Source organism: Protopterus annectens, chromosome 9.part0 (genome assembly GCF_019279795.1).
Source record: "Protopterus annectens isolate FY-2018-M chromosome 9.part0, PAN1.0, whole genome shotgun sequence".
Lineage (NCBI taxonomy): Eukaryota > Metazoa > Chordata > Ceratodontiformes > Protopteridae > Protopterus > Protopterus annectens.
Window position 1 is genome coordinate 224232840 of NC_056743.1, and position 23998 is coordinate 224256837.

The 23998-nt window shown below is 37.3% G+C and overlaps 1 protein-coding gene across 4 annotated transcripts in view; it reads right to left on the reverse strand.

The window, feature by feature from the left end:
* INSC (INSC spindle orientation adaptor protein) overlaps positions 1–23998 on the reverse strand; it is a 1312382-nt gene that overhangs the window by 1205451 nt on the left and 82933 nt on the right. The window contains exon 1 of one of the 4 annotated variants that reach the window (XM_044082781.1): positions 17075–17204. The exons of the other annotated variants lie outside the window; for them this stretch is intronic. The gene's annotated coding sequence lies outside the window, so the exon portion shown is untranslated. Of the gene's footprint in view, positions 1–17074; positions 17205–23998 lie in introns of those variants that run through there. 4 annotated transcript variants of the gene reach the window in all.

Genomic DNA, 23998 nt, shown 5'->3' on the forward strand with positions numbered 1-23998 from the left:
TATATATACACATGGGTTCCATTTAGTACATCAAATTTACATTTCAACAAAACATAAATTCGCGAGTTCACGTCTGCGAAAGTGCATTTTGTGGAAAATGCACTTTCGTGTGAAAATAAAAATAACAATAAAAAAAAAGAAAAGAAGAAACAAACATGCAGTTTGCATGTAATCTTAGCTGTAGATCAACATTTTTTTTGTGTGTTTTTTGTTTAGTTAGCCGATCCGGCAGCTATACTTCAGCGAAAGTGCAGTTTCGTTGAAGTGCACTTTCGCTGAAGTGGGGATCTACTCTTCTTTTTCGAAGAAGTGTAATTTCGATGAAGAAAGGTAGATCCATATACATATGTATGGTCTCTTTGTATTGTACTTAACCTGACTACTGCATTTTTAATAGCTTTTAAATTGACTATCCACTGACACCATCTGCCTTAACTATAGATCACTGATTGTGCATAAAGCCATGCATTTACCTTCTTGCAGTTGTTTTATTGCACTGCAGTAAATCTATTTAAAAATGTTTTAAGTACCTCTACTAATAATCAAACCTCTAAAAGTGCAAGTTTATGTATTTTGTGACACAGGTTATGCATGATGTTTTTAAGTTTATAAATATATGATTTCTTTTTAGCCTGTATGGATAAATTAATTGGGTTTACTGTTTTGCATTCTTCCTAACAGAGGGTGTGTGTTTGTGTGTGTGTGTGTGTGTGTGTGTGTGTGTGTGTGTGTGTGTGTGTGTGTGTGTGTGTGTGTGTGTGTGTGTGTGTGTGTGTGTGTGTGTGTGTGTGTGTGTGTGTGTGTGTGTGTGTGTGTGTGTGTGTGTGTGTGTGTGTGTGTGCATGTGTGTGTTTCGACTGTGCAAAGTCTCACAGTTCAGCCAAATGCCTTTTATTACATGTCTTAACACAACAGTTGTATATTTCAAAAAAGAGGAAATAAAGTTAAATGTTCCTTTCAAACAACAAAACGTACTTTAAACTTTTTAATAATGATTGTTTTAAACAGAGTATGAATAGGTTCACTGTGGAGTGCCTCAGTTTCTTCAAGTAAGATCCAGTGAACCTTCTTTGCAAACACGAATGCTTTTCATTTTTTTATTTCTAGCCTTAACCAGTTTTAGACACCAAAAAGTTGGAGATTGTTGGTTGTTTAAGAAAAGAAAAGCAAAGTGCATACTGGTCTTCTGTATCCTGGAATTTGGGTGAGTAACAGTGACTCTGATGTCATGAAATATCCCTGTGACCAGCATTATTTGGTCCCATTTGGCATCAGCTTCACTTCTGGGTGTCCTGAAAAAGTAACTTCAAATTGTTAGTATAGAATATGAACTTAGTTATGTGGGTGAGTGTCAAGAAGAGGGTTAACAATTTCAATGATCTGCTTTGATTTTCCCATCTAAATGTACCTTGATATTACCCACTGGGTCAGTTAAACTTTTTCAAATCATTTACAAACTTCTAGTATTGCAATGGAAAACAAACTCAGATTGTTAGTATACAGTCCAAAACTCAATTTTCTGAGATGATTAATCAAGATGCAAGGTTTTATGATTACTGTAAATCTGCTGAAACTCTTTTCCTTATTTTAAGAAAATGGGTGCACCCTGACTAAATTAATACTGCTGGAAAGAAATTTCTCTTCTGTAACTGTACACATGAATTAGTTTATTTTGAAAGGTTGTCCATGACTCCTTTAATGTTACTGTAGACCTCATGAATGCATTAACTCTGTTGGAAGGAGGGTCTCAACACTTCTACTACTGCTGAAGCCCTTTCTGTTTCTGATTATCTTGATAAGCATCATAATTCTGTTAATCTTATTAAGCTTTTTTGACTTACTTATTCCTGTTACTCTGGCTTCTGAAAAATACTTTTGTTAGGACCCACTTGTTGTTGTTGTGTCTTTCGGCTTTTCCCGGTTAGGGGTCGCCACAGCGGAACTCCGGTCCACTAATGATTGGGAGTAGATTTTTACATGCCGAGTTGCCAACCCTGACACACAACCTTCAATGAAGGTACGCCCATTCACGCATGTCTCCACACAGAAGACGCTTTAGCTGAGAATCGAACAGGACAACGTCTTACTGTGAGGCGACAACGCTACCGCAGCACCACCACCGCAGAACACTATTAATCTATCCATGGCCCCATATTTCACTTTATCTTCTAAGGGTTGAAAACAGTGAGAGAAGGAAGGGGATGCTTGAATGGGGGTAGTTGGGAAAGAGTACTGTGCAATGACCGTTGATATCTTATGACAGCATAGTCTGTCTTTAGGGCCCCCTGCCACAAACTTACATGGGTGACCAAGAGATTAGAATGCTTGTGCTTGCTGGTTCCCAAAAGGCTAGTAGAAGTCATCTCCCTAATAGGCTACATTTGACTTTTTTACCTATATATTTTACATATATATAGACTTTTTTACCTGACCTGAGATCCAGGACTGTGTGCATCAGTCTGCTAGTCAGAGACTATAATTGAGAGAGTACAATAAACTGAGCTGATGATTCTAGCTAAGGAAAAAAAATTCAATTCACTGAAGAACATTCATGGAGAGAGCCAGGCTGGGATTTCCTGAGAGTTCAGAACTAGGAAGAAGAGTCAAAGTTATTCATGTAGTACAATGGGAAATGTATAACTTAGGAATTGGGCCAAATATAAAATATGGGGGCCATATGTATGCTACCACAACATCTCCTGACTCATTTTCTAAACTAAAGACACAGGTGGATAAACAACAAGCTTTAACATGGTAATTATACTAGCAGTGTTGTGATATTGTGCGTCATGGAGAAGGTTGATTCAAATCATGTGTTTTGTGGAAGATTTTGGAGTAAGAAGGGTCTGATGAGATTTTTTTCCACATTTCTAATGCTTGCAGGAGAATTATTGGTCCATAGTGAATCATAAAAACATAGGAAAAGAATGGCTTGATACAAATGAATGCCTCACTAACATCATCATCATCATCTTCCAGTCTGGTGGGAAAATGTTTTCATTCCTTGCTCTTTTTAGTTTTTTTTTTTCTCTGCATGTGTAAACTACATCTTCTGCCTCTGTATATAATGCAAAATGTAGTCAGCACTCTATCAGAACAACCTATTAAAAGTAAAAATCAAAACCAATTGTTTTTAAAAAACAGAAAATACAAGCAGCACTGCCTATAAAGCCATATTCTAAAGAACAATATATTTTTGAGATGTTTGCTCCCCCACAGCTGATCATCAGCTCCTCTCTGTGACTGTCCACATTTACCACATCTACTAAACCTGACCTCCTCCCCAAGGCTACCTTTCTTCCCCCCCAAGGCTTCCTCCCCAAGGCTACCTTTCTTCCCCCTCCTCTGCTGCTTCAGTTCTTCCAGCCATGCCAGTCCCCCAGTCCATCACTGGCTGTACCTACTCCTCATCCAACCCAGCTTTCTCTGAGTGAACTAGGGGCAGTGTGAATCTTAATGTCATCCTGAGGGGCAGCGTGAATCTTAATGTCATTCTGAGGGGCAGCGTGAATCTTAATGTCATCCTGAGGGGCAGCGTGAATCTTAATGTCATCCTGAGCGGCTGCGTGAATCTTAATGTCATCCTGAGGGGCAGCGTAAATCTTAATGTCATCCTGAGGGGCAGCGTGAATCTTAATGTCATCCTGAGGGGCAGCGTGACTCTTAATGTCATCCTGAGGGGCAGCGTGAATCTTAATGTCATCCTGAGGGGCAGCGTGAATCTTAATGTCATCCTGAGGGGCTGCGTGAATCTTAATGTCATCCTGAGGGGCAGCGTAAATCTTAATGTCATCCTGAGGGGCAGTGTGAATCTTAATGTCATCCTGAGAGGCAGCGTGAATCTTAATGTCATCCTGAGGGGCAGCGTGAGTCTTAATGTCATCCTGAGGGGCAGCGTAAATCTTAATGTCATCCTGATGGGCAGCGTGAATCTTAATGCTGAGGGGCAGCGTGAATCTTAATGTCATCCTGAGGGGCAGCATGAATCTTAATGTCATCCTGAGTGGCAGCGTGAATCTTAATGTCATCCTGAGGGGCAACGTGAATCTTAATGTCATCCTTAAGGGCAGCATGAATCTTAATGTCATCTTACGGGCAGTGCCAATGAGTGTTTCTGCTGCTAAAGGGAATTTATTATGACCTACCCCTGATTCTCTGCCTCCCAACTCTGCATTCGTCAAAATGTCCAAAGGCTACTACCCTCTGTGGACCATCCTCCCATCCAGCACATGAAACAACAGAGCTGCTAATGAAACCCAGGTTGCCTGGGCCATAGTTAGGACTTTAACCTTCAACAGCATGGTGATCTCTTACCCGGGACTATCATGTTCAGGGCCTGTGACGAGATCAAGGCATCTAGGAGAGCTATTACACTGTTACAGAGGAAGTGATTTTTCTTTTAAGCTCAAATTCCTTTCAAACTGGGCTTTCACATATTGTCTGAAGGACTGACACATAGTGGGCAGTTAGACATATCTTCCATACCTCTTTGTGTGACATAGCCATAGTTCTACCTCTGTTATAGACAATGTCCCCATTTCCCACCAAGAACGAAACGTTGAGGTGTGTGTGTAGTTATGCATTAGAGTTTATTTTCAGATTGCAAAGAGTAGAATGGTACAGTCCAATATACTTTTTATCTTATTCCTCTCTGGTCATCTAAGCATTTATTCGTTCATTCTTTTGTGCCGACTGTATCCCATTCAAGGCCTCGTTGTAGTCAAAGCATAGCCAAACAATTAACAGCCATCAAATATAAAACTAATCCTAGATGTGGTGCCAGCAAATTGAACACACACACACACACACACACACACACCCTTTGGGCAACTTAGTGAATCATCAATTCATCATCTAAACATTACAGAAAATCTTGCTGCCCTCAGCCTACAAACAAGCAATCTAGTTCTTTCTTGTCTGATTATCTGAAAATTGCAGCTGCTTGGCCAATTCATACTCATTTAAGCTTTGTAATTTCTTAAAGGAATATTAAACCGATCATACAAATTTAATTGTAAAACAAAAAGTTGTGCCTAAGCCCGCAGTATCAAGTCAGACATAGTCTTTCAACATAAGTATATCTTTTAAATGTTTCTTTCACCTTCCACACACATACCTACAATATTATTCAGAAATGGTCCCCTTCTGTAATGATCCTAACAGTAACACCTGGTTGTTAATATTGTCTGTTAAAAAATTAAGTTGTTCCTCTCTCTCATCCAGTTCAGCTTCCAGATAAAAACATTACCAAGGTATGCGTGTGTGTGCCTCATCCTTGAATACTTCATCTGTCACTCATAAATCTCTTAATTCCAAAATAATATTGAATATGATCCTACTCTGGTTCCAGCACATCTTCCATAGTACTTCCATTTGTACATTCTGCTTAATATAATACTTTATTATTGTGACTTAATTTGTTTACTGATTAAAAAAATATGAGTAATTAGACTGCCTACATCATCATTATGCACAACTGAATATTTTCTTAATATATAACAATCCAAATAATTGTTCAGTTATGAAGTATGATGCAAGTTAGGCGACTACATCTAGAGTCACCATATCATCCTTGACATTTATCTGATATGAAGGCAGTATATGTTATTGTATCAGATGACATGGATTTAAGATTTCTTTAAGCATCATCATCACCACCATAACTTATATCTTGTCATAATGATTAAAAGTGTATGTGGAAATCTCTTTAAAAGCTGTTTTGAAGCCAGTTTTACCGTGACACATTAATATTAATTTGGACCAAAATACTTTCCATATGATAAAATTCTGAGTGTGGACATTTCATGGACATTATGCATTACAACAGCAAAGGCTGCAGAGGTAATACTGCTTCTTTTTAATTAATCCATTTATCTCTTTAATCTGCCTGTCATTAAACTGCTTATCTGTCAAACTATAAATTCTGCTGTTCTTCAACAGTGCAGCATATACATACGCAGACTGACTGCTGATTGTACTGATAGCCACTACCTACACAACACTTGTTTAACCAGAATATTGGTGGGGGTGATGTATGGTATCTTCAAGCTGACCGAGGTCACTTAAATTTTTCTATAGCCTTGGGTTTTATCCATTACCCAGAATACACTCATTTTACCCCAAAGATTGCAGAGATTAAAATAATAAAATGGCATACATTACTTTTCTATCAAACTTGCTATCCATGGCACATAGTGCAGTTCTTGCAAATTAATGTGTTCTGGGTGCTGCATTACACAAGTCACTAAATATTCCAGCTTTAATTTATAAAGTGTTTTCACAGTACCCTGTGGAGTTGCTGGTTAGACTCAAAAGAGTGACAATGCCATGTTCTTGACCATTCAGTTTTAGTTCTACTGTCAAGGTGAAACACATGGCATAGTGCCACTGCCTGTCTACAGCAGCAGGGTACACTCTACGCACATACAAATAAGCTTTATGATGGTTAGCTTAAGCTCATGAGTAGCTTAAACCTTCTGGCTGTACCAGTACCATTCTCTGTGGCTCATACGACAATCTCCAGTCACAGTTGAAAGGCCTACAATCCATCCACTGTGCGGTCTACACAGTATTATAAATAAAACACATTCATTTAAATTCCAGATAACCTGATTTAAGCCTGATGTACAGGGAATGACTGATAATGGACTGAAACCACACTATAATGATGATGATGGTCTCAGCACTGATACTTACTGTGCATTTCAGCCGAATGTATGGAATAAATATCAGGCAGTGCAGCAATATCTAGCTTGAAATCTCTTATTCTAAAAGCAGAAAGCCCACTGACCGCATCTGCTAAGAATAGAGCTAAAATATTGATGACTATATTAGTCGGTGGTTTTACATATCTTTCTCACATAGATGAATTTATGTAGTCCACAAGCAAGCGCAGGACTCACTTAAGCATATCCTGTAGTGGATAGACAGACTCACTAAAGCTTAAACATTTCTTATAGATATCATCAAATAGTTTGCTCCAGCCATGATGTCCATGTTTTTTTTTAATCTGAACTGTGTGGACAGGAATGACTAAGTTACATTTGCAGGCTTCCTGTTGCAAACATTTGACATATCTCAGCTCACCTGTGCAGTACAGAGTTTCATAGACCACCTGCATTTTGTGTGGTATGTCTCGGCTTATGTCATGCTGTACTTTATTTTACATTTTATTGTATTAAATATGCCTGGTACTCTTTTTATTCATAAATCCCACTCAAAGTCCTGTTAAGCAGAAACCTCGCTGGGCCTTTTTAAGAGAAATCTTGACGAGTGGATAGATAACAGAAGGTTCACCCCAGGGATCACTCCAGTTGCCCTGCTGGATAGAGGCACTGTGAACTAACATCGGGTGGCATGGTGCAAGGGCAATTTTTGAGGGGCTAGGCTTGTAAAGGCTCCAGGGCCATTAGCCTAGTACACACCTATGTACAAAATATTATGATGGAGGATGTACAAGAAACGCAGATTCAATGTTGTATGTGCAACATCGTTAACAAGAATTCCTACTATCATCAGTGCAAAAACATTACTCTGTCTAGTAGCTGAACATTTTCCTGTGTCCTGAAATGCAGATGCCGCTATACAAGCATTCTGAATGGACAGAGTCATGTTTCTACACTACCAGCCTGTCCTGCTGACACAGTGCCAAGATACCTGTACCTGCTCATGTAACACTCAGAAATCGATGCAAATGTGATCATATTACATCAGGACAGCAGAGTCTGCAGGTACTTTATTTTTATATATTTATTTTACTATTATTAACTGGACATACCTACTTATGCAATTATCTAATTTCAAGACTGATTCAGGGACTTTGTCTCCATTACATAAGTTCCTCCATCACAAAATATGAGAGAAAGGGAGAAAGAGATGAAAAAGTTTCAATTAGTTTTATTCAGGGTATAACTTCTTATTAGGTCATTATTTTAACAGAGTATATTGTACTCCCACTGACTAGACATAAACTACTGGTAGATGTTAAACTGTTACTTATTAGTGCACAGCATTCATGACATTATCATTAGCATTCTTGATATATCCGCACTCTCTCTCACACACACACACACACACACACACACACACACACACACACACACACACACACACACACACACACACACACACACACACACACACACACACACACACACACACACACACACACACACAGACACACACACACACACACACACAGACACAAACACACACAGTGTGTGTGTGTGTGTGTGTGTGTGTGTGTGTGTGTGTGTGTATACACATATACACACATACAACACAGTGCGCGTGTGTGTATTGCCAGCATTTTCCACATCCCCCTGCATTTACTTATCTGAACATCATACAGTGGTTACATCTACAGAGCCTAAATTGTGAAGCTGCTTGGTTATGTTCAGGTAGTTTTGCCTGAACACTAAATCTCTGAGTATTCTGTGCATGTCTCATGGGCTACTTTTGTTCAGGAGAAAATCCAAATGTACTGATTAAATCAGAGGTCCAGAAAAATTATATGAAGTAAAACATGCGTATTGATTTTGCTTATGTGCAGGTGTATGTTTGTGTGTGTGTGTGTGTGTGTGTGTGTGTGTGTGTGTGTGTGTGTGTGTGTGTGTGTGTGTGTGTGTGTGTGTGTGTGTGTGCGTGTGTGTGTGTGTTTTCATATATACATTTATGCAAAATATTGACAACTGCTGATGGCATTGTATGGCAGCACAGAGGTGCAAGAATATTTAAGTTTGTGTGATGTATTATGTATAATTTCTGCAAACCAAATGGAGAGACTTTAAAGTGGACTGGTTAACAGAGGCAAGGTGACATTACAGTATGCATAGCAAAGCCTTCTGGGACTTGAGCATGGCAGGGGTGCCAGTGCAAAAGCCACAGTTAAACTACTTTTTTCTGCTCAGTATACAGAAGACATCTGGGGTTGTTTTTTCTAGAGTCACCACAATGGGAAAAATGGAGAACTTGGTTATTTTTCAGACTGAAGTCCTCTCTGACCATGGATAATACACTGATCTTTAAATTCAGATAGCGTCTTCTTTTGTTGTTACTCATATAATTTATAGCAAATATGGCCTCAAACTTTAAATGCTTGAAGTTCCCTTTGAGAGCATACCAATACCTTAAGCAAGATGCAAATAATTAATTAATAGAAAACTTTTCAAAACTTAACATTGATTTAGTGCCCTGATGTTTTGTGCAGCTTGAATAAACCAGCACATAAAATAAATGGCAAAAACTATCTTCCCTAATTTTTGAAAAATGTTCAACTGCAGTTTCTTCTGTGTTTGATATATCTGCCTAGTTCACTTGTTAAATGTTAGTTAGAGTCTGACTAAGTGAACAGATCTCTAAAGAAGCTAAATATTTTCCAAATATTTCCACTGACTAACAATTTTTCAAAGTACCCTGGGACGACAAATGTTTGAGTAGTTAACACAACTGACATTTGTTATATTTGTCTCTGATCCACACCTGCTACAATAATGCTGAAATTACTAGAGTCACAACACATGCCATGCCTCTAGTTGTTTCTTTCTACCTTGAGGCACTGCAGAAATGAAATGGCGCTGCAATAAATCCAATAGAAAATATTAGCTGACACATATAGTTCTTGACCTCTGGCATTTCTTCAAGATACCAGAAGCAGAGAAAACTTCAGCAAGTTAAGTCAAGTTCTAATGAGATGGACTGAACAAGTAATAAGAATACATGTTTTATTGCTCTACTGAACTTATTTTTTTTTCATGGAGTGAAAAACCTAAATTTGTGTTTGTTTGAACAAATGCAGTCCAATGGCACTTTAAAAAATGTAAGTAGATTTCCACCACCATTTTTTTTGTCTTTCTTTCTTTCACTGTCAGTTTAATCTGTTGTGCATAACAGCTACTACATAAGATCAATTAGGGAAGAGAAAAGGGGAAAGCAGAACAGCATCATTAAAAATGTCAGACCTTGGCAGTGGGATCCAGTAAACCAGGCAAATGAATCTGAAAATAAATATAAGAACATCACTGGGCAAATGACTGTGAGGGCTATAAGATGCATAGTCAAATAAACCTTTAAGGAAATATACTTCAAAGCTCTTGTCACCCTTTACAAAGAACTTGATAATGCTCACTTCCAAAAACTGAGCAGGGCAGTACATGATAACTCTAGTGTGAATTTGTGCCTACCCTTGCAAATCACCCAGACTATCAGTAAAGGATGCCAAAGTTGTACTTAGACCTGTAGTGGTAACTTATTCCATAGGTTGAGAATATGTTGTCAGAAGAACCTGTCCCTCCTTGTTTATTTGTTGGCCTTGGCTTAGGTCCCCAGTAAAGGAATTTGTACAGTGACTGGTTTTGCGAATAAATAGGAATGAGTCTTTCATGATTTGAAAAGTGAGAAACACAGGTCACCATGAAGCAGCTGGTGGGCTACTGATTATAGGGACAGAGACATGCTAATCTATCAGGATAGTTGAAGGATTTGTAGGCCTTTGATTTTTATTGTTGGAAACCTTTGAGTCATTTTCTAGTTGAGCAATGTGCTTGAATTTGTTTATACCAAAGGGGGCACTTTATTTAACGATAAGGCCAATAAGGTAAGATAACAGTGGTAGAATGACTTCTTTGTATCTTGACGATATTGCCTTGGAAATTAAATTAGCCAGATAGAAGGATTTACTGACTATTTTGAAAACATGATGATCAAATGAGAGTGAGAGAGGTGTTCACATACCTGTAAGCACCCATGCCTGTTATGACCACAGCTATCAAAAGAGGAGTACCAATTATAACATATCTGTTGGCAGAAACTTGTTTTGCTGACTGTTAGTTTTTTACATTTTTTTACTGTTAGCTTAGACCTTTTTTGGTATAGCAAGTATGAGCATATTCTAGCTGGAGCTGTTTAGTATCAGGGAATGAGTGGATAACAGGGCCCAGCTTATGTCTGCAAAACAAATGCCAAACAGGAGAAGACCCAGCAGTGATCAGTATAGTGCCCCACTAGTTACAATTTTACTTTCAGAGAGGGTAACAGAAACTTTCAGAACTTGAGATCAGTTGGGTAACCAGTTTACAATCCAGTGAACGTTGTAGGGGTTTATATTAATTATATCTAATTTTTCAATAACACCAGCATGAGGGATAATGTCAAACGCTTTGGCCAGATTGAGATAAATAGTGTGCACAGACTGTACACTGCCCAGCGCCTCTGTAAAATTCTGAAAGTGGTTTACTGTGTTCAAGAAACAAGACCTGGTCTTTGTGAAACCAAATTTACTGAGGTCCAGATCAGTTAACCTGACAATGGCTGTAAAAATGACTTCTGCTGTAGTCCATTCTATGGCTTTGCATATAGGACAAATGAGTCTAATGTTACTATAATTACCTAGGACTGTACAAGGACCATCCTTGTGTAGGTGAGTCTCAGTAGCTGTTCTCCTGGCATCAGGCAAAGCCTTGTGGGTAGGCTGAGGATAAACAGTTTAAATACAGGCTCATATAGTGCATACTTAGTTTTGAAGAGAATTTAGCCTAGTATGTTGCCTGGTCCCATGGCAGTATTATTTTAGTCTTCACAGGGATTCTAAGACTTTTTTCTAGCTGACTTCAGGGTGACTTAGGTGAGGCAACAATGCAGATAGATGGAATAAGTCACACTAAAACTGTCTGCTAATATAGTGCCTATATAATTTGTATCTGAATGTATGGTATAAGTAGCAATAAAGCTATCTGATAATATATTGCCTATATCACTGGTATCAGAATGTATGGTATAAGTAAAACCATAACTGTCTGGTAATATAATGACTGTATCACTGGTATCAGAATGTATAGTATAAGTAACACTAAAACTGTCTGATGATATATTGCCTATATCACTGGTATCAGAATGTATGGTATAAGTAACACTAAAACTGTCTGGTAATATAGTGCCTATATCACTGGTATCAGAATGTGTGGTATAAGTAACACTAAAACTGTCTGGTGATATATTGCCTATATCACTGGTATCAAAATGTATGGTATAAGTAACACTAAAACTGTCTGGCAATATAGTGCCTGTATCACTGGTATCAGAATGTGTGGTATAAGTAAAACTGTCTTGTGATATATTACCTATATCACTGGTATCAGAATGTATGGCATAAGTAACACTAAAACTGTCTGGTAATATAGTACCTATATCACTGGTATCAGAATGTATGGTACAAATAACACTAGAACGGTCTGGTAATATAGTGATTGTATCACTGGTATCAGAATGTATGGTATAAGTAACACTAAAACTGTCTGGTAATATATTGCTTATATCACAGGTATCTGAATGTATGATATAAGTAACACTAAAACTGTCTGGTGATATAGTGACTGTATCACTGGTATCAGAATGTATGGTGCAAGTAACACTAGAACTGTCTGGTAATATAGTGACTGTATCACTGGTATCAGAATGTATGTTATAAGTAACACTAAAACTGTCTGGTAATATAGTGACTGCATCACTGGTATCAGAATGTATGGTATAAGTAACACTAGAACTGTCTGGTAATATAGTGACTGTATCACTGGTATCAGAATGTATGTTATAAGTAACACTAAAACTGTCTGGTAATATAGTGACTGCATCACTGGTATCAGAATGTATGGTATAAGTAACACTAAAACTGTCTGGTAATATAGTGACTGTATCACTGGTATCAGAATGTATGTTATAAGCAACACTAAAACTGTCTGGTAATATAGTGACTGCATCACTGGTATCAGAATGTATGGTATAAGTAACACTAAAACTGTCTGGTAATATAGTGACTGTATCACTGGTATCAGAATGTATGTTATTATTACAGATGAGCTCAGTGGTTAGTTAGACATTATTCCTTAACTACCGGACATAATGAAGAAAGAATTGTATTTCCCTTTGTCACCTGTACTGACCTTAAGCTCATACTCCTCTAAACATTTTCTTACAGTGCGACTTGAGTTCCATGCTAAAATTTTTGAGTGCTGTCTTGATATAGAGAAGTGGGGATTTCTTACAAGTTTTCATTATTTTTCTTCTTTTGTTATACAGTAGAATAAAATAGGAGTTCCTCCAGATTGGTTCATTTTAGAATTTATCATTATTTTTAGGATGGGCTGGTACTGACTTTCCTCTGCAGCTGTGTAGTTACAGATGTTTAATTGCTAGTAAAATTCAGAAGTAAATTTGACAACAAATAAGTAAATGGGTAGATGCATAAAGATATAAATTGACAGGCAGGTACAACTTCAAAAAATGTTACATGTTTGGTAATACCAAATAATTGTACATTCTGGATTCACAATGGGAAAGGTAATTTCCAATTCTGTAGAATGCCATCACGGTCAGTTTTATTTGAGGAAATAGCATATAATAAATTACGCTACAGGAAAACAACAAACTGCCCATTTTCTTTTCTTTCAAGAATGCAGCCTTGTAACACCACTGTTCTGCATCTATTTTGTAATGCAGAAGCACTAAATGTTCTGCCTCTCTCACCCAAAGCTCTCATGTCACAGAATTTTATGACATTTGTCACTCACACCAGCTACTACAAAAAACTCTTGCGTTTCAATGAGATATCAGCTTTCCACACAAGCTATTGAAATTTAGAAGCATAAATTCTTAATAGTTATATGTAATCCAATTATACTTTAATGTGGCATGAACTACATCAATCATACATTTTGGCGAAGAAAGTTTAACAGCCTCACCCACCACCTGACACATGATCTCTCACTCTTTGTTACTCATATCGTCTCAGTTAGGAAAAGCTCTCTTACCAGTATCTGCCTCTCACATCCCCTTGCACTGGGAGGGACTAGGATGATATCTACACAACCCCCAACAGCAATTTCAGCCTGCTGTCATTATAAGGAACAAATGGGCCAAATTATATACAGAAGGACTTATAGTAGGCAGCAAATGTGGAGAGAAAAAAAATGGAAAAAAGACTGGCAATTCTTCTTAGCCAGGGAATTGTTATGGCTAGGCTTGCATAGGCACTAGGGCTGATAGCCTAGTACCAAACTATGAACCAACAATTTAATGTATGTATGTATTTATTTATTTATTTATTTATTTATTCATTTATTTATTTATTTATTTATTTATTTGCTAGCTTGGTTGGATGTTTCTTTGCACCCATCACTCATTAAGAACTGTCTTACATTTGTCCTTCTATTCCCAATTTTGCATATTATTTTTGACAGGTCCACTTTATTCTGAAATATTTCTAAAATATATATTCATGAGTTATCATCCGTGTGTCTTCAGACTCTATCTTCCTGTTCTGAAGCAGTTTTTTTTTCTTTCTACGGTAGTTACCAGGCTTTACTAATAACCTTGAGGTACTTTAAGTTTTCCACAATGTCATCTTTCTGTTTTATTTATTAAGACAATCCAAGTTGAGGTCTTGTATTCTCCCTTTATATAATCTCTAATAGAAATAGGTTTTGTGTTTGTAGCTGGTTTATGCATTAATTCTTTCAGGTCATATCATCTGAATTGCTAGGTCTCCAGAACTGAATGCAGCACCCGTGTTGGGCATTTAATGTCTAATTATAGAGAAGGTAACAACTTATTGCTTTCTACTGGTGATGTTACCTCCTATGTGTGACAGTGTTCAGCCCACATTCCTATTTAAATCTCTTTTACCTTTAGGTTATCCAACATCACCTCAGATCCCTTTCTTCATTTGCTCCTGACTTTTATATTTTTTTTGCACTGAATTTAAGATGTCACACTATGAAACATTCCTCTAGTCTTGTAATGTCTTATTTCATCCTTTGTCCAAATTTAATTTCTGTCACTCGTTTTTATCAAAGTGTTTCTTTGCTGCTTCTTCAGCAAAAAAAAAAAATTCAGTCTTGGTCATTTAATACTAACATCTGGATTCCTATGCACATTACATAAAGCTGAGACATATGGCTCATTTGTAGCATTCCTGTTTATAGGATGAAAGTAGAGCTGCTCTGATCCTATGGAGGGATTTGCAGCCAGAGAATGTACATGTATGTACCTCTGCAAGGCACATTACTGCAATGCTTCATTGGGGGGGGGGTCACAGTTAAGGGAAATATATTCTACCCTCGTAGCAAAAAGTGATTAAACTGCCATATTTTTTCAGACATTGTGGATTGGGTCTTTTGATGTGGATAATGAATACTTAGTAGGGATATTAAGGACTCTATGTAACAATGGTGAAAGTAACAAGTGTGGCTATTTAATGAGTTCCACTTAATGTGTACTATTTATTTTATGATGAATCATTAAAGTCACTCAGCCTCATCAGTTTTGGTGTAATCCTTACTCTTACAATCCCTATATTTTACAACAACATTAATGCAAAACTATTAGCAGCCCTTCTGACAGCATACTGAAGACATTCTTGTATAAACCTCGTCTGCCTTGAAGCAGTTGCTGCAGATTGATAAGAAGAAAGGAGCTAAAAATGTGTCACATCATCTATAACTGTGCCACTGGTACTGACACGCACTTAAATGTTTGCCACGTCCTGTCAGTTTTAGTTGGCTCCATGGTATAGACTGATGCAACCCTGACTGCAGCTCAAACAACCCGGCTTCAATTATTGTCTGGGCAGTGGAGGAGCAAACCAGAAGAGATGGATGTGAACGAAAACTATTAGCTCCCCCATTTTAGGAGGACATGGCAGTTCAATCTGAAGCAAGAATATACCTTAGCAGAGGCTGGGCATGACAACAGGTGACAACAGGGTTAAGTGCCAATCAAGCAGCATCCATGCTGTAGGCAGAGAAGGCAAGCACGCATGGGAGCAGGCACAGCAACGGGTCGAGTATTGTACAGTTCTTGTATGCACATGTCTCCTGTTGGGTATTTAGACTTAGGGTCAGCAAGGAAAATCCTTAAGGCTATCTGAATGATGCTTTCATGTCAAAGAGGTGATGGTCAGCAGGCAGTAGGGGATAAAAGTCATAGAAAAAAAATCAGCATTTATGATGCATTGACTATATCTTTTTACTATATTGATTATAATCATTCTTGCCAACTGGAATGTAACGACATCCCTAGACTCATCCCACATTATGTCAGGATAGAAAATACTCCATATTTTATAAACATCGTAATCATCAAGAAATACAGATCACAGAATTATATCATAACAACATATTTTAAATAAAATCTAATGTGATAACACTGGAGAATGAGCAAAATCTATTTATAAGCCAAACAGAGGGTCCCTTAGCTGCTTAAGATTCATCTGTTAAATCAAATAACAGATTAAAAACTATATTAAATGCAGACACTCATACAATAAAACTGATTTGCATAGGGCTCACAAAATTCAGAATCATTATTTTGTATAGTAACTGACGAAACAACCTCTTTACCTGACAGATGTCATTAGTATAATTAGCTGCAACATTCCTCTAGATAAATATCTAAGGCAACAAATAAGCAACAACAAGGATGTACAAAGTGTTATGTACATATTTTGTAAGAGATCTCGATAAAAGTATTTTATACATAGACTAAATTTTAAGTTGTTTTGTACAACTAAAGACAGACTCCCACATAACAGTGCAATTATGTCATGTTCACATGACTGCATTAAATGGACACTAAGCATTTCCGATAAACAGTAACTTCAAGTCCTATCATTTTAATACCAACAGAACACTTATTCAGAATTGATAGTATCTACTCAGACTTGTTGAAAAAAACAAAATTTCGTATCACAAAGCAATGCAAATCCATCTTCACAACTAAATTAAAAAAAAAAAGTTTTAGCTATTGTACTTTTGCTAAGGAATAGTTATTAAATGTGAGGAGATACTTATTATACAAGATTCATACGAGGACAGCTTCCCAAATAAACTACAAGATAATTGTGTTTTGTAATTTCCCAGAGTATACCATTCATCTACTTATAAATAATGATAGAGTAAGAACACAGTTTGTTTCTCAGTTTTTTGCTCCTGTATTAAAAAAGCTACTAGGTCTTTAAAACAGACTTAATGCATTTTAAAGTTATATATTTACAAATTAAGAAAAAATAAATATTAGTTCTTACTTATGCCTTGTTCCCAAGCCACAGATGAGGAAGCACTGATATGTAACATTTACTCCAACATTTAAACTTAGAACTTTTATAGTAAGCCATAGAAGGATAAAAAAGAGGGACCGACTGCCTTGCAAAGAAAGAAAATGTTCATTGCTCATACTCAAAGAGTTATCAGCCTTTATTCATTCATGATAAACAAGTAAAGGTTAAAAAAAGCATAAAATAATGGGAGGTGGGACGTGAGAAACTGTTTACCTGACTGCTTGCTGTCAATTGATACAGCTCACTGGAGAGTTCTGTAAGATGATAGTACATTTGCGACTCCAGTACAAAGCCTCCCCAGAGGATATCAGTAAGCTTGCAAAGGTAGGCAGAGGTCACTGTCCCCATTGGAATAAGAAGAAAGGAAGTAAACTATTTTATTTTAAAGACTCTTAATAAGATGGTATGCAGCTGTTAAAGAGCAGACTTGAAATAACGTAAGTTTTTAAACTTTTATTTTCTCTTCATGTTGACAAATAGAAAGAGTTAAAATATCTAAAAGTTCTACCCTTGAAAATATCAATAGAAAACCTCCCTATGTCATGGCAACAGCAACAAAAGATTCAGAAGAAGAAACTCTGACTTGTAGTGAAAATGAGAAGGTTTAGAACAGTTTTCTAATTGTAATATACTGACAGTAAACATAAGGTGACTACATACCTGCTACTAAAATATTTATATACCATACTCTTGCATATTTTATCTGCCTTCTTTATTGTAGCATTTGTTTAACTTAAACACTGAAATAATTTAAAGTAACTGCACTATGTATCTACACTGCCTGATTTCAGAAAAAGAACTGAAATATAAACCATTATTTTGCACCCAGTTTATATATGAATGTAGAACTGTCAAAAACAGTAGGCAAATGTCACATTAAGAAGGGGCAAAACTGTGAGGAGATGCTTCTGGAGTTTAAAAAAATAACATTTAAAAGGTCTTTCTACCTGATTTTCGTCACCTGACCTGTAGAATTATATCACAATATTTGAATCAATTTATAATGCCTGAAAAGATGAAGGTCGTCATACCTCTACTGACCAACTGCCACCCCTTGAGCCAGCCCAGTGCCTCTGCACCCAGCTAGCCCACTCATTCCTCTGTGAAGGTCAGAAATGGACTTTACCAGGCTGGGTAGGACTCTTCTGGCCTCTTTGTTTCCTGTCTGTTGAGCCTAAGTATCCCATTCATTCCCCCTTCCCACAAAGAACACAGTAAAATGCTTTGGAGAGGATCAGGTCTGTTATCGATCCTGCAGATTGTAATAACTCCACCTTTAATGATTTGCTTGCATTATGTGCTGCCATCAGGGGCCACATGCACACCACAGAGCATGCATATACCCCTTGCCAAGCAACACAGTTTTTGTAGCATGTGCACATTAGGCTTGATGTTGTGGGTGATAGGCCTACACTCCTGCAGGTGTCATTAGTGTAGCAAGCTGAGCTGATGCCCTCATCCTTGGATTATAGAGCTGTTATCAGACACCCATGCTAATTCTACCCTGCCTGCTGTCTCCATTGCCTATGCTTCTAGTTAAACAAAGGTTGTCTGGGGCACAGTGAAGTCCTTATTGCTATATACTCTGGAACCAGACTCTGTAATCAACAACTGTCTTTATCCATATTCTGCAGATGAAAAAAATGTTCTTTGCCTGTTACTCCATTTACAATACACTTCCAGGTCCTTGGACCAACTCCATTGGCATGTAAGGCTAAAGCCCAAGTGTGATTAGTGGCCGAGACACCTGTTGAAGTCGGCATAATATTGTGGAAATGGCTTGCATCTCTTCAAATAAGTCTATTGTTCCTGGGCACATTTATGCAGTGGAATCATTGGTTCAGACTGGGGATAGTGCAGCCCTGCTGCCTACAAGTGGGGCAGGGCCTGGCCTTTAGTCACATATGCACAGATGTGGACATGAACATTATGGTGCTCCCTCATTTGGATGCATTAGAGATGTATGGGGATGCTACAGATTTAAGAAGAAAAAAAGCCCCACGTGAATGAATGTAACACCTCCTGCTGGCTCAATGCCCACCTTCATGGAAATGAATGTGCCAAAGGCTCTCATCTGAGGAGTAACAAATGGGGGGTCAATTGAGTAGATGAAGGGATGCTTTGTGGTCAGTAAGGAATCAGTGGAGGAAAAGATAAAGTACGCCAAAAAGTACACTGTCACGTCTTATAGTTAACTTCATTTTATTTTTGTTGAATTGTTGTCATAATTTTTATACGGCAAATTCAATTTTTTAACATATGTAAATATTTTTACAGGTTTACTATAAAATGGGTGATCAGACTTTGTTCAATTTACATTAGTCCAAAGGCCCAATTTGATAGTATCAAAAGAACGCAAAAAAAATGTTGAAATGCACAACAGTGAATGCACTACAGCATTCGATGTTGTGAATTTCAACATTTTAATGCAGATCACACTATAGTGGAGATCGGGAAATGTAGCTTTTCCCCTCACTATAATGCGATCTTGTAGTTTGTTTATATAAGTATCAGGGGGTATGGGGTGCAAGGGGGCTTGGCCCCCTGTAACAGCATTGTTTACTGTGTATTGCACAGTAGTGGCAGTTGCGGAAGTGTGGAGAATGTTCGAATTGTGTCGGTTAGTGTTTTTGTTTTCAGTTATCCTGTTTGTTGAAATGGTAACTCGCACAAAGTGTGATCGGTGAAATGATAGTAAACCATTTTTACCACCACTTTTCTATGTATTTATTTGTTTGTTTGCTTGTTTTTACTTTTGGTTATTAAGAAGACAAGACCCACAACTCATCAGTATCACTTTCTAAGAGTGACCTATGAGTCCTGCTCTGGATATGTTACTTGTATAAGTCATAAAGAATGTCCATGGTTACCTTAAGATATTTAGTTATTTACTGACATATAGTGTCATACTAACTCTAAATGCCAACACACACCTTCCCTAATCTCTTAAACAGATTTCCACCTTCCATCTACAAGGTATCTACAAGCAATCACTGCCCATTTAATTTTGTCTCCATAACATAATAAACCTCCATAACTAACTGTTGAGATATAATTACACACGTGCTCACATAAAGACCTGCCACTCTAAAATGTAATGGCCAAGTATATAATTATACTAACCATAATAAAATGAAACCTTCCTTCTCAAAAATCACCAGCTACCACAACAGCAATAATACAGATCCAATCCCGTCACAAGATAAATATAGGGTATGTATATCATGCTTAGCTTTGAACTTGATATGCCCTTACATTTATCTATGTGTCACTATACTCATTTAAAACTTTTTAACATTAATGGTCAATATCACTTGCTAACTTTTTCCTTCTGATTGCACGCAGATACAAACACAGAATCCAGCAGGCTCTTTCAGCTTTTAAATGGTACAGTGACAGACTAATAGATCATCATAAGTAAAAGTATTATTAATGTATTATTTAATCTTTTAAATTGATGCCAACATATTCAAATCATGTAATATTCTGTCAGCTCTAAGACCCCACTGATCGATTTCTGTGTGGTGACTTGGGCATAGGTTAGGAGAAAGCACATGACTCTCTGTGGGAAGATCTTAAAACTTTGACCACCATGTGTCTACTGTTGTAAGGAAAGCTCTATTAGTAAAGGCATCACCTTGAGAGCAGAAAAGTTTATAACCCCCCTATACTCAGCACTTATCCGGCCCATAATTGAGTATAATGCCCTATTCAGTATGCACCGTAGTAAGGACGTGCAGCCATTAGAGAGACCTCAGAGGTTTCTAACAAAGAGGATCAAAGGCCTCCAGCATTTGCCTTACACAGACTGACTAAACTCCCTATCACTATACTCTGTATCATCTAGACTTCTTAGGTGAGACTTATACCTGGCCTACAGAGTAACCCAAGACCCAAACTTAATGAACTTACTGCATATTCGTAAATCAAATGGGTCTAGGGCTACCCATTCCAGGGACTTAAACATGGCCTCTGACTTAAATAGCTTAAACAGGACATGCTGGAGAGACATATTTATCTCCCAGTGACTGCCACATCTTTGTAACAGCTTACCAATTCATGTGAAACAGAGCACCTCTATGACACTGTTCAAGAGGAACAGATGAGTTGATGGGGCACCATAAATTATTACTGGGGATAGCACCCACAACCCTTCTGGACATGGGCAGTCATCACTGAATGCAATTTTGTGTACTGACTAGTACTTCTATGCTATTACATTGGGTTGAAATGGCTAGGCTAAAAATGACCTCTGGGTCGATAGCCTAGTAATCTCCTATGATTCTATGATCCAAAAAGGAAGCAGATCAAGACCACTAATCCCATGATTCCTCAGAGCAGGGGATGTGACAGAAGGGATAATGGTGGACAGGCATTTGGCCATAAAGCTGAGTATGCATCCAAGGTACATAGGAGTGTGCAATAATGCTACTAACCCTCTCAGTAACACAGGCCATATATACTCTACATAGGGACAGTAGGGCATGAAGAATATCTTGTCATTCCAAAGATTCTGGTAAGGACACAAACCTCACCCATGGCTGTCTGGATGATGGACACTCTAGATGACCCCCCCCCCATCTGCTAGGAATAACAAGTATGGGAGACCAAACAGGTACTCAAGTTTGATTAGGATAGGCTTGATGGTCAGTAGACAGTGGGGTAATCAGCATATATAAAAGATTTCAAGCACTGTTCCAGTCTGGATTTATTATTCGTGGCCTTCAAGAAGACATCCAACTATTATGGACAAACAACAGTAAGATCAGAAACCTGGGTATATACAAAATCCTGTTGGTCACATATCCTTGCCTATACCATATATGCCATTGTGCATTGCATTAAGGTTCTTAACACTAACATTCATGCTTCCTATTCAAGTTTCACAGGTGCATGCATTGGAATCCTGCAATTTCTTTCCAGCTTTTGATAGTACAGTGACAGATTTAGGTTTCATAATTAACACTCCTTTAATTTACTTGTATTTTTATTATTATTGTTATTATAATATTATTATTGTTATTGCTTTGAGATGGATAACTTACTCTTAGACCATACCTCCAGATGTTCAGATTTTTGCCTCATATTTTTGGTCTGTTTTTCACAGAACTGTGGTTTTCTGTCAAATTAGTAGTAAATCAGTAAAGAATGAAGTTAGAAAATAATGGCAGACAATTGAGTTTCAGACTTCATACTATGCAGAAAATTCATGCTAATGTAAAACCTGTTATTCTATCAACTTTCTAAGTTTGTATCAGCAATATTTAAAAAGTGTCCATATTTTTAGGCCTTTGTCCCACTTTTATTGATGGCTTTGTCCAGATTTCTTACTCTAAGAGGTTGAGAGGTATGTCTTAGACTCAAACAAAATTTCATCTTAGAGGCATTATCCTTGAACATTTTTTACATTTTTCAAACTCATACCATATAATCATGATACAGTTGTGAGTCAAATCTGTATAAAGTCGCACCACTTGCCTTATCCCCAAGGAGTTCCTTATTCAGTACACCATTTACATTCTTTCATTAATATAGCAAATTTATTTTACCAACCTACATCTATCATTTCAATCTGGTTATAACACTGAAACTTTCAAATCTACCTCTAATGACACAAAGAATCTAAATCAACGATCTTTAATTTCATTTGTACTTCTTTTCTATCCAGCTGTTATATGAGGTCTTGCAATGTAACACATATTAGAACGAAACAATGTAATATAAACATCTGAACTTTACAAGTGACATGCAAGATTCAGTACATGCAGAAATATCATCAGCATTTATGAAAAAGATCAACATGTCATAAAAAACATTAATAATCAAAACCAGCATAAATATTTTTAAATTTAGCAATCAGGAACATAGCAAACTTGCAGACTTACCCTGATTTTGAATGTTTTAGCCATTCATGTACTGACATAAAAATGTCTCAAAAATAAATATAGATGAAAACCTTAACTTCGACCTGCACATAAACAATACTATCAAAAAAACACACCAAAATGTTGGTATGCTCTACAGCACCAATACTTTCTTAGCCTCTCTACTAGACCAACCCTTGCAACTAAGTTTTTATTGCCCTCTCTCCTTTATGGTGCCCCTCTCCTCACTAATATCCCAAATTCTACAAAATCCAGAGTTGATATATGTGTTTGCCATAAAGCCCAAATTCTCATCCCACCACTGTAACTCACTGAAACAATTAGGCTGGCTGGAACTCCCCTACCATCTCTCATTCACCCAACTAACTACGACACACAAAATAATCTACAGACCCACAAACTGACCTGCTCTTTCAACTCTACTTGCCAAATACTAACCCAGCAGGCAACTAAGAATGTAAAATAATCTATTTCTAAAAGTAGAAAAGCTCACCTTACCTGCTGGCCAACTCCTCTACTCCTTCACTATCACCAAACGGTGGAACTCACTTTCACCTTCTATAAGAAACACAAACAGCACCACCACCTTCAAACAAATACTGAAAAATCATCTCATCTCTTCCTGGCTATGTACCTGCTCAATAACCTAATATCTTCCCTCTCCTTGTATGATAACTAAACTCCTATGCTTTTTGCTACTAGTAACTGATGATACTTTCCTCATATTTATTTATTTTTTTCATCACTTGGTGATGCTGGTACAATAATGCCGATTAATATATCTCTGCTTATACCTCTCTGAATTCATCTGGCAACCAACTAAATTCCTGCTATTATGTATATATTCTCTATGTATTACTGTAATCAACCCACTAGATTCCTGCTTTTATGTATATATTCTGTATATATTACTGTAATCAAACCAACTAAATTCCTGCTTTTATGTATATATTCTTAATACATTACTGTAATCACTATGTGTAACACTGTTTCTACTGCTATACCA